Here is a 12,464-nt window from a genome sequence, read left to right as displayed (position 1 = left end):
GAGGACATGGGCTGCTCAGAGGAAGGGGGCCACTATAGCTGTAAGGATCCGCCTCTTTCATTTACCTTGCTGCCCCATCCTCAGAGTACCTTACTTAGGGGGCTCCAGGCCAAACCCTGGACTCCAGCCTATCTGATTATCAAACTCAGTACAGGCAGTTAATAGTGACAGGTCATGACTCCCTGTTCCCGTTATTCTTATTTCCTCGCCTGGTATGAATTATTCAGGTGTGTGAAGACTCGCTTGTGAATAAACATTGGCAAAAAATCATCACAAAACTATGGATTTAGGGCCTTTTCTATGTGTAGAAAGACTGACCCTAGGGATCATGACCTCATTTTCATTCCTTTGAATGAAAAGAATTTTCAATTTGAATTCAAAAGGACTTTGAAACCCCAGTTCTAAGGGAAAGGAAATGATACATTGTAGAAAGTATCCAGTTGTTTGGGAACTACAAAAGCACACATCTTTTTTTTTTTTTTTTTTTTTTTTTGGGAGGGGGGGGGGGTGGGTTATGAGTGGGGGGGGGGGGGGGGGGGGGGGGGGGGTGAATTCATGCCAGGTGGAGGGATGGCAGAGGGAGAGAGAGAGAGAATCTTAAGCAGGCTCCATGCTGGGCATGGAGCCCAATGCAGAGCTCCAACTCATGACCTTGAGATCATGACCTGAGCCAAAATCAAGAGTGGATGCTTCACTAACTGAGAAAGCCGACGTCCCATACATCTTTAAATTTTTTAAAAATTTTTCATCGTTTTACAAAGGCAAACATCTTAAATGGCACCTCCCTGCATTCTTCCCTTTGGAGCCTGGAGGTATCCTGAGTCATGATGGAAAGCTAAGAGCTGTCCCCCACCCTGACTTAACTCTACCTTGAAGATAATGAACTGACAGGATAAACTAAAAGTTTTCAGCTGAAAGCTAGAATTCTTTCAGTCAATAAAATAGGATGACACATATAATTATGGAAAGAACTTAGGAAGAAAGAGACGATGTCCTTAAAAAATTTTTTTTGATGAATTGTCTAATTGAGAAACTCAAAGAGAAAGTAAATTTGATACTTCTTTGATTGTATTTTGCTTTTAAATTGAGTAATGGTTAAGAGGAAGTCCAGGGGTGAGAAGAGACCAGAGGCATATCGGAGCATATATGACTAGAAGCATAAATGAATTTTAAATGATTTAGGGGAGCATTTTTAAGAAAATAATATGAATATGAAATTAGGTATAGAGCTTTGGAAAAGCTCATGCAAGGGAGAAGTCTTGAGATGAAGCTTCACTAGCTTTATAGAAAATCCTTCCCTGGTTGAGACAGTTTACATTTTTCCCCCCCCATCTAACTGCTAAATAGACATATCCCCCTGAGAGATTCTATGCTGAGAATCTAAATGGTTAGTGAGAGAGAAGTGAAGGGGATATGAAGAGGCCAATAAAACACAGAGGAATTACTGGGAGTTTACTAGGTGGTATTGTGCAATATTCAGAAAGAAGTTCATACGTGTACACGGTCTCAAACACCAGGATACTCTTTAAAAAAAATTCCTAGAAGTGCCCAGGGCCACATGGACAACTTATGTGGTTTTCTTACCTAGAATCTGAAAGGACAAATAAGGATTGATAACATCCAGAATAAAGCTACATTTTACTTTCTACTAATTATAATTTGTTTTATATGCATCTTTACCATGGACAATACAAACCAGCCAGCACAATTCAACTACCCACCTCTCTTCTTTTTTTTCAATTGATGCTTAACTATCAAAATAATGAGATGTTTAAATTTGTGAATTAGGAAACTTTCTTGAGACATGTAGAACATTTTAAACTTTGAAAATATTTTAATTATCAGATTTTTTTACAACTAGTTTTAAACACCCCAAAATGTAGGATTAAACAAAGCTGCAATGTCCCTTTTAAACTCTGGGGCAACAGAAGGGGGAACAAAAAAGGCCCAAGACGGTGCCAGCTCTGCAGACTGACCAGCACTGTGGAGAATTCTAAGTTTATGGAGTGGAGTTGATTTGGATGGTCTTATTACTAGTCAAAAGAATCTTAAACCCATTCAGCAGCTGACAGCCTGTGTTTCAATTGGAAAAGAAAGATTGTCAGAACCTCTAGTGGTGATAGCGCAATCCAGCAGCAAATTCCACGAGTTAAATAGAAAAGATGGTACCTTTAGAGGAATTAATGGAATGCATATAAGAGCCACTAAAAAACAAATATCTAAGCTTTAAAATATTTTACCAGAAAATGAGCAACAAAATATATTGCAGATCTAATACAGATGGACAAGAGAGGAGGTTTTAAAAACAGCAGATTGGCAAAAGAGCTTGAGAGACACAGTAATAGGTTCTCTCTGTCCTGAAGGGAAGCCAGCAGTTGGCAGGAAGGCCAATTTCTCTGCAGACTGGCACTCAACTTCTCATAATAACCAATAAAAAAAAATGTTGGACGCCTAGTCTCTAGTTCTTATGAGACTGTCCAAAGTGCCTTGGGCCAAGACACTAATGCATCAGGAAAGGAGCATGAGAAAGGCAAGAAAGCCTCTCACTATGCCTCTATTCAGCCCCCTTTCCACATGGCCCAGAGAGGAGCCCAGACAGAAGGGCATTTTCCAACATAATAGATAGGTAGGACCCTCTCAGCAAGAGAGCCCGGAGCAACATTCATAATTGTAGTCCAGAAGGAGATTCAGTGACCCTACATTACTGTGCTTTGTATGTTTGTGGGGGTGAAAGAGTGAGTCTCTATTTCTTCCTTCTGACCTTCCTTCCTCCCTCCCTCCCTCCCTTTTCTTCCTTTTCCCACTTGTATTCCAGGAAATTGTTCAGCTTACACACACTAGAGTCATGGTTTTATATAGTATGAGGCTTATCCAGTTTTCTTTCCATATGATACAATATAGGCAGTAGTCTCTCCCAAGTCAGAGGGGGTAATGTAATTGTCCGTCCATCTGTCTATCCATCCATCAAACCTTGATGGGCAGTCTTCCAAGAAAAAGGCAGTATTTTTTTTTTTTATTTATTTTTTTTTTAAATTTTTTATTTTTTATAAACATATATTTTTATCCCCAGGGGTACAGGTCTGTGAATCACCAGGTTTACACACTTCACAGCACTCACCAAATCACATACCCTCCCCAATGTCCATAATCCCACCCCCTTCTCCCAAACCCCCTCCCCCCGGCAACCCTCAGTTTGTTTTGTGAGATTAAGAGTCACTTATGGTTTGTCTCCCTCCCAATCCCATCTTGTTTCATTTATTCTTCTACCCACTTAAGCCTCCATGTTGCATCACCACTTCCTCATATCAGGGAGATCATATGATAGTTGTCTTTCTCTGCTTGACTTATTTCGCTAAGCATGATACGCTCGCAGTATTTTTTAAATGTTACAAGATACAATTCCTGTTTCAAGGAAGGGCTAATATATTTCTATGATAAATTTAATTAAGTGACAAATAGAAGATCACAAAAAGCTTGGAAAGGCCAGGAAAGGCTTAAAAGGGGAAAAGAGACTTGATCTAGATTCCTAGTGGAAGGAGAGATGTTTAATATCTTATAAAATGTATGGAAAAGCCCTCTGGATGAGACAACATGGAGGCCTACATGTATGCTATCAAATGAGTGTTTGTGTTCTTCAACAATTCATATGCTGAAGCTCTAATTCCTAATAAGATGGTGTATGGAGGGGACCTTTAAAAGGTAATTAGTTCATGGAGGGGGAACTCTCATGAATGGGATTAGTGCCCCTATAAGAAGAGACGTGAGAGAGATGATCTCTCTTGGGCATGTAGGGTACAATGAGAAGACAACTGTCTACATGCCAGAAAGTAGGTCCTCACCACACATCAGACCTGCCAGACCCTTGATTTTGGATTTACCTGCTTCTAGAATGTGAGAAAAAAATGTTATTTAAGCCACCCAATCTACGGTAATTTTTGTTAAAGCAGCCTGAACTAAGACGATGTATACGAACTTGGGAAACTCACATAAGAAGGAAAGTGGGAGCTTGAATATTGAGGGAGACTGAGTGCAAAAAATGGCCACAATTTTCTGCTCCTCCCCATATTTATGCTATTTGCAATGTGACTTTGTAGCCGTCCTCATCAAGAGATAAAATCTATTTCCTTATCTCTTAAATCTGGGCTGGCCTTGTAATTGCCCTGACCAATGAAACAGCAGAAATAATTATGTGGCAATCTTGAGCCTAGGGCTTAAAAGAGTCTTACACCCCTTTTCACCCTCTTGGAACCCTGAGAAGCTGTCATGTAAACAAGCCCAGCTAACAGGCTGAAGGATGAGAGACCATGTGGAAGAGAGTCCAGCCGTCCCAGCCAAAGCCATCTTAGACTAGCCAAGAACCAGCAATCTCCAATCCTGTGAGAGAATGTTTTCTGTCTTAGCAGAGCTGCCTACTTGGTCCATCTGAGTGGGCTGTAGTAAGATAAACACCCAGCTGACCTATAAACTTGCGAGAATGCTTGTAATTTTAAACAACTGTATTTAAGGGTGGTTTATTACCCAGCAATAGCAATAGCAATAGCTAAGAAGCTTAGGATCTTTGTTCCATAAATAATGTAGACTATTAGTAAATTTTGTAATATAATAAAGAAGGCTCGTTAGTAAGTTTCTTGTCAAGATTATTGTAGTGGAACATAGTGACAACTTTACCCTATATAAAATTAATTTTATATTTAACAAAATAGTACATACACATGGTTTAAGAAGTGAAATAGTACTATAAGGTTTAAAAGAAAAAAAATGTAGTCCCAGGCTATGCACCTACTGGTGCCGCAGTAAATACTATTTCTTAGCTTTCTCTTCTATAATTTATCTTCATATTTATAAAAACAACATTTATATTCTTTATATTTACCTACTTGAAAAATTATCTGTTGACTTCATGTTATGGCAGGTAAGAATTTTTCTGTCTCCCTGTGTCTCTTCTCTACCTCATATCCCTTTACCCCAATCTGTCAATTTAATAACTGACATTATCAATTTAATAATTGTTGGTTAAATGAACATTCAGTGTTTATATTACTATATCTATATAAATATTGTTCATTATTAGACATATTTTATATTTTCTTTTTATACAAATTTTATTTTTTATTACTGCCCCACTTATTTGCTTATTAGTTATATAATTAAAATTAATATATATTTTATAATTATAAAATAAAATATGAAATAAAAATTATATCATTTTATAAAATATATTTTTATTTGACAGTGTTGCAAAATATTCTTTATTTTATATTTTATAATTATAATTTGATATATTATATATATTTTATATATAAATATATATTTATATATAAATTAAACTAATATTACCTATTAATTTCCCCCAAATATAATAAATATAAAAATGTTTTTTCAATTCTACTTTGTGCATTATCCAAAGTGTTAGTTTATTTATTTATAATTAATGAACTAATTAATTTTGGAGGTCTCCATCATGAAGTTCTTTAGCTCTCATTTGGACTTGTTTTCTCTAGGTATAGCCATCACTCTAACATTTCTTATGCTGGACAGCTTTTTTCTTGTTCTCATATTTTCCTCTCTAGATTCAACCTCTTATTTTGTTTGACCACGAATAGAAAATACCTTTTTATCAGAATTTCTAACACATTGCTTCACTGTTCTCTGGCTTTCAAAGTTACTGTTGACAAATTCCTTGAAAGATGCAAATCATCAAAGTTTACTTAAGAAGAAATAACCTAAATAGTTTTCTATTTGTTAAAGAAATTTAATTTGTAGTTAAAGAAAACCTTCTGACAAAGAAAACACCACGCTCAGATGACTGCACTGATGAATCTTCTAAATATTTAACGGAGAAATAATACAAAATCTACACCAACTCTTACAGAAAATTGAATAGGAGAAAATATTTCCCAGTTCATTCTATGAGGCCAGCATTATTCTGACACCAAAACCAGACGAACATAAGCATAGACCAGTATACCCCCTGAGCATAGATGCAATAATCCTGAACAAAGTTTTAACAAATGAAATCCAGATATTTATAAAAATCGATAATATATTATGACCAAGTGTCATTCGGCTTGTGGAGGAACTGGAACATTCATACATTGGTGGCAAGAATATGAAATAATATAACCACTCCGGAGCACAGTTTAACAGTTTCTTGAAAAGTAATGCACACACCTACAATATAATCCAGCTATTTTAGTCTTAGGTATTTACCATACAAAAATGAAATTATGTCCATGGTAAAGACTTATCATGAATGTGTATAGTAGCTTTATCCGTTATAGCTAAAAACTGGAAACTCAAATGTTCATCATCTGGTGAATAGATAAACTGGTGTGTCCATACAATGGAATTGGACTTAGAAAAGGAAAGGAGTGAATGATTGACACATTAAGAATATAAATTAATCTCAAATTATTTATGCTTGGTGAAAGACACCAGACAGAAGAGAGAACATTCAGTGATTCCACCTACATAAAACCTAGAAAATTAAAACTAAACTGGTGGAAAGCAGATTAATTGTTGTCTGGAGACAAGAAAGGGCAAAAGGGAAACAGAAGGGAGGGATTTCAAGTAAAATTTGGAGAGTAATAGATATATTCCTTACTTTGATTATGGTGATGATTTTATAGATATTTACATAGATCAAAACTTAAAGAGGTGTTCACTTTCCATATATGCCCTTGTTTATAAGTCAGTTCTATGTCAATGAAACTGTTAAAGATGTGGATCAGTTTCATTTTCTTTGACTTGGCAATCATCTCATTCATCTTTATCTGCCTTTGGAATACCTGTGTGGTATCTCTAGTCTGACTTCAGCCTCCTTCCTTTCCACCACATAAAGGAGACAGGAATGCAACACTGTCAAATCTCAGAAAGATGTCTTAAAGGAATGAAAGCAGTATGCTCATGGGTATTCTTACGGGTTTCAGCTATACAAACAGAAGTGTATATTGCCTGTATCTATACAGTGATGGTGATGTTTGCTGAAATTAATTGCCTAATAACTGGAGACCTAGAATTCAAATTGAGCCAGTCAGCCATGACCATGAATGACCATGCAGATTACTTTTTGATCTTAAAAAAAGGGGAGGGGTTACTTCTCATTCTCATTCCTAGAGATTTTGATTTAGTAAGTCTGAGGTGGAGCACAGGGAAATTGCATATAAATCAAGATTAGAAACAATAGCATTAAGCAAAATTAACATTTTCATCCTTGCCTCCACTAGAACTTTCCACCATCATCAGGATGCTCTCCTCTCTCTGTTTTATTCCATATTAAATCCTCTCCCACTTGCCTAATTTCCATCTGTGCAAATCAAGGTGATCCACAAAGGCAAATTCCACCTCTTCTTTTGTGATTAGTCATTCCTCTCTACTTCACTTCTTCTCACCTGTCTCCAACCCCTTTTGAGTCAAAACAACTCAAAGATCTCAGGCTAATCATAAAGGCATTCTTTTCTCTAGGATCCAACACACTACATAGAATGAAGTCCCCAGGGTTTCAAAACAAAGATGAACAGAAGATTAGCTCTTTTGCATCATACAAGTCACTGTAGCAAGTTTTCTTATGTGGCACCAGTGTTTCTTTACTTGGTTACTACATTGAACTCTGTGTAGGGAGAAGTAGTATTATCCTGTTTGGGTTTTAGGGAAAACTATTAAAGCCTAGAGCAAAGCTGTTTATTTTTGCCATCCAAATTTCTGAGAAGATATTTCAGATAAGCACTTCACCACTGTCTTTGATCTCAAGCTATCAGCTTCAAAGTATAACATTTAAAAATAATTTTATGTGGTTTCTATTATTTTGCCTGCCTTGCATGCACTGAAGCTTGTTTTAAGAAGTCTCTTCTGTTTTTGAACATTTTTGTAAGATGGTCAAGTTAGATGTTTGTCCTTTGTGATAAAACTCAACAACTCCTTTATACACATATCCCGGACTTAATTATTGTATTAAACAGTGATAAGGTGAATATATTGCTCTTCCTTATGTGATATTTGCTGAGAGTGCAGAGTTGATGCCCACTGAGCACTGGCTTCTGTTTTTTCTTTCTGTTTCTTCTTTCTGTTTTTTCTCTGCCCTTTGTGATTTTTTTGAAGAAAAAAGATTACACTTTTTATATCCAATATATTTGAAGGGAGAGAGGGCACTTAACATTACTTCTTCTGCATGGTGGTGGTAAACTTTTATTTTTGTCAGGTGGGAGGGAAAACACTATGTTAAACATAGACTATTTGGACAGTATGTTACAGAAGGGATATAAATATGCCTCAGAGGTCCAATCAAAGATACATAATTGATTTTATTATTTCTTGCTGACAGTTTCAGAGACAGTAGAATATAGTGGGCATAGATAAAAGCAGTAGTAGCACTAATTACCTAGAACTGGGAAAACTGGTTTCCAAATTCTGTTCTTCCACCTATGTGACCTTGGGCAAGTTTGTTCATTCTTTTGTTTATTCAATTCATTCATTGCCCAAGTATATCTTTTGTATCATCTGTGTCAGACATTATGAAAACTTCTGGTAATAGAGGGGGAGAACACAGTCCTTGCTCTTATAGAAGGTGGCACGCATGAAAATATGCCATAGACTCAGATTCTGAAATCCACTCTACCATTTGTACAAGACTACAGCTTGCTATGGGCTGCTTTCCACCAGTGACTGACTGATAGAGATACTAAGTCCATTTGTGGGAGACCTAGTACTAAAAAATGGTTGATTATGGCTTGAGAACTCACTGATGGTCTTGCTGAACATTCCTTACACTGCACAGTGGTCTAGTTCCTTCCCATGCTGCCTTCTTTCCTTCACTCAGGATCAGACTTGCTCCAGGTTCTGATGGCTTGCAAACTTGGTGTTCCCTCCCCATTTTCTCTCTCGGGCATTTCTCATACTAAAAATCTGTGTACATACTTAATCTCATCTTGGTGTTTGTTCTTAGGGAACCTAGACTACCATATGGAGTATACATTCTAGTGGAGAAGATGAGAAAATAAACATAAATAATAAGGTAATTTCAGATAGTGATGATTATTTAAGATAAAAAAATGGCAGAGTGGGATAGATTGCTTGCCAGGGATGGGAATTGGGGAGAAGGTACTTGGTTCTTTAGCTCATGTCAGTGGGGAGGATGTCTCTGAGGATGTTGTATTCCAGCTGAAAGTCAAATGACGAGATGGACATACACTAGGGAGGAGGAGGCTGGGCGATGTGAAGAGCTGGAACCTCACAAGAGCAGCACGTTTGGGGAATGTAAAGACAGCAATCATAGTCGCACCCTCCAGGACAGCTGGCAGGAGGTAAGGTCAGAAGGACAGATAAAAGCTTGGCTCTAGAGGGTTTCAAAGGCTGTGGTAAGGAGTCTACATTGTATTCTAAGTGCAGTAAGAAACCATTGGAGAGTTTGAGCAGAAGCATGGCATAATTTGATTTATATTTTTGAAAGATTCCTTTGGCTGCTGAGAGCATGGACAAGGGGGTAAGACAAGCAGAGCAGTTAAATTACAGGAATCTAGGTGACATCTGGCGTTGGTTTAGACTATGATAGTGAGAGTGCTGGTGAGAAAAATAGAATTAGAGATGTGCTTTGCAGGCATATCTGACAAACTGCTTAGTTTTCTGTGTCTTAATTTCATCATTTTAAAACTGGAGATAGTAATAGTACCTACCTCATAGTAGGTTATAATAAAGATGAAATGATGTATGATAAATATAAATATATAAAGTAAGTTATATATATAAATGAATAAAATGTTCAGCACACTGAATAAATGTTAGCCCCTCTTCTTGTGGAAATGATACTTGGTGGAAGAGAGTAAATTCATGCTGTATTCTAGTTCTGCCATGAACTCAAGTTGTGGCCTCCGTTCCCTATCAGAATAATGTTGGGAGGGGATGGGGTGATTATAAAATCACAAACTATTAGAGATGTACAGCACCTTTGGGACTATTGATATCATCCTACCAAAGAAGGAAGAATAGGCAGCACAGGAAAATAACACCATGTCCTGCCAGAAGCTGTTGACACTCAACTATATGACTTTACGTGGCCCTTTCTATTATGAAACTCCAGCGATTCTCAGTACTCCATAATTTTACGACAATTCTTCTATAAGGGCTTTCTCGGGTCTTTGTCAGACTTCCTCTTAGTTCTTGGATCACTGTGTTTCTCTTCTCATCTGACCTGAGTTTACAGGTTTCTCAGAGGCAATGCAGAGAACAATATGTCAAATCCAAAGTTTGTTTTCTTTCTTGTGGCCCCACACTTGTGCATGCAATGATTCATCCCACTGAGAGATGTTCTCCTTTCAACACTCTCTTAGATCTTGATTTCCGCTTAGACTGCTTAAAACCTCCAGCTAGGTAGTCTTAATATTATTAAAAGTAGAACAACAAAATATTATGTTTCTTTTTGTCAAAAATAGGCAATATACAGTACCACTCATGAAGTAATCTTTTCATTTTAAATTTTCTATTAAGGTAAAATTCAAGCAATTTCAGAAGAAGAGAGAACACAACAAATGCCTTCATCCACCTTCAACTTTCATCTGATTTCTTCACTGAGTAAATAGTATGGAAGTTGGAACTATTTTAGGTTAACACTTACCAGGGTACTATACCTTCAGAAATAGAAGAGAAGCTGGGTTGGACTAACTTTTCCTCAGAGGGCAGTTATAAAATCTGGATAATATATATTTTTTAATTATTAAATTGGAAAGAAACCAAATTCAAAAGTAGAAGAAAATCTATCCTTGAAAGAAGAATTTCCATGAATGAGATTTGAAGGTTTGAAGGCTCTTGCCTATACAACTGCAACAGTAGAAAGCCACCATATTACTGATTTGAGGTATCAGACACAGTCTGGGGCAAGCAGAGCAGAAAGTTAGAAGGATAATACTGGAAAGGAGAGAACTGCACAAAGGAAGAATAACAAACATATAAACAATCTGCCTAAAACCTTGGATGACCGCTATACATGTTCTAGGGGAGGCCTTAGGGGGTCTTGAAAAATAACAGTAGCTGGGAGGTGAATGAACTGGAGGGAGCGTTCATTTGCTGTTCACCATAAGACAGAGTTGGGAGTTTGAGTCTATCCAAATTAACTACCTTTTGAAACAAATTACTCTTCAAAGACCTTAACAAAATTCAGAAATCCTATCTTGTATAGTTCATAATGTCTAGCTGTCAATCAAAAATCATTAGATGTACAAAGAAAACATAAAAAATACTCAGAAAAAAAAAAGCATTAAATAGAAACTGACCCTGAGAGGATCCAGGTGATAGAAACTGCAAAGCCATAGTAAATTTTTTTAAAACAGGGGAAAAATATATACAATGAATGGAAAAGGAGGAGAAATTACAGTAGAATTTAAGATAGAAAAGAGAAAGCTCTCCTAACCCTAGCATCCTTCCTACCTGTCTAGGTCTGGGCATTTTTATCTAAGCATGAGGCTCTAATTTACTCACTGAACATTATGGAGGCACAGTCAATAACTATTCAACATCATTTATTCCATCTGAAATAGGTCTGATCTCAGTGGAGAGGAGGGTAAAAATGGCATTGATCGTGTGGTGATGTCAGTGATGGTGGTAGTGGTGGCAGACAGAACTGAAATTCTAACTGAATATAAGAATATAAGAAGAAAGTATTATAAATCTTTGTTCTAATTAAAATAAATTATACATCTATGGTATTTCCCATGAACTTTGGCATTTGATCATAACACAATTTATGTTTTCTCCAATGTTTCTTGAGAAAAGTAAGGATTTACACAACTAGTAATATCTGAGAGTAAGAATACTCTAACATTCTAGACTCTAATACTCTAACCAAATTGGAGAATTTAGCTGTTAGTTAAAATCCCAGGAAATCCAAAATTTTTTCTTCTCTAAAGCAACAGGAAGATTAGATGAAATTATCTCTTTGTAACTATGACATTTAACATCATTTAATAAATCCTAGACATGTGATAGGGTCTTATTCAATCTCTTATCTTGGTAGTAATAATATTGTTCTGCTTACCATCCAGAACAGTTTGAAGAACAAATGAGAAGAGGACAAAATAACAATAACTTACATTTATTGAGGAATTCCCAATTTCAGGCATTGTTCTGAGTGTTTTCTTTCCATGTATTAACTCATCAATACTAACAACAGTGAGATAGATACTATTTTTATTATCCTCATTTCACAGATAAACAGAAGTGAAATAGTGTGTCAAGTCTCCCAGTTAAGAAGTAGAGGTGGGTCCATCAACAGATGAATGGATCAAGAAGATGTGGTATATATACACAATGGAATACTATGCAGCCATCAAAAGAAATGAAATCTTGCCATTGCAACAACATGGATGGAACTAGAGCGTATCATGCTTAGCGAAATAAGTCAAGCAGAGAAAGACAACTATCATATGATCTCCCTGATATGAGGAAGTGGTGATGCAACATGGGGGCTTAAGTGGGTG

General features: G+C 36.6%; 1 long non-coding RNA gene across 1 annotated transcript in view; it reads left to right on the top strand.

Moving 5' to 3' along the window:
- Positions 1 to 12,446, top strand: part of LOC131998729 (uncharacterized) — a 64,073-nt gene extending 51,627 nt beyond the window's left edge. The window contains exon 3 of the long non-coding RNA XR_009398840.1: positions 12,195 to 12,446. This is a non-coding gene — a long non-coding RNA (uncharacterized LOC131998729). The remainder of the gene's footprint in view (positions 1 to 12,194) is intronic.
- The last annotated feature ends 18 nt before the right edge of the window (positions 12,447 to 12,464 follow it).

Source organism: Mustela nigripes, chromosome 13 (assembly GCF_022355385.1).
Source record: "Mustela nigripes isolate SB6536 chromosome 13, MUSNIG.SB6536, whole genome shotgun sequence".
Taxonomy (NCBI): domain Eukaryota; kingdom Metazoa; phylum Chordata; class Mammalia; order Carnivora; family Mustelidae; genus Mustela; species Mustela nigripes.
Note: the sequence above shows the minus strand (reverse complement) of the source record. Positions and strands in the feature narration are given on the sequence as shown.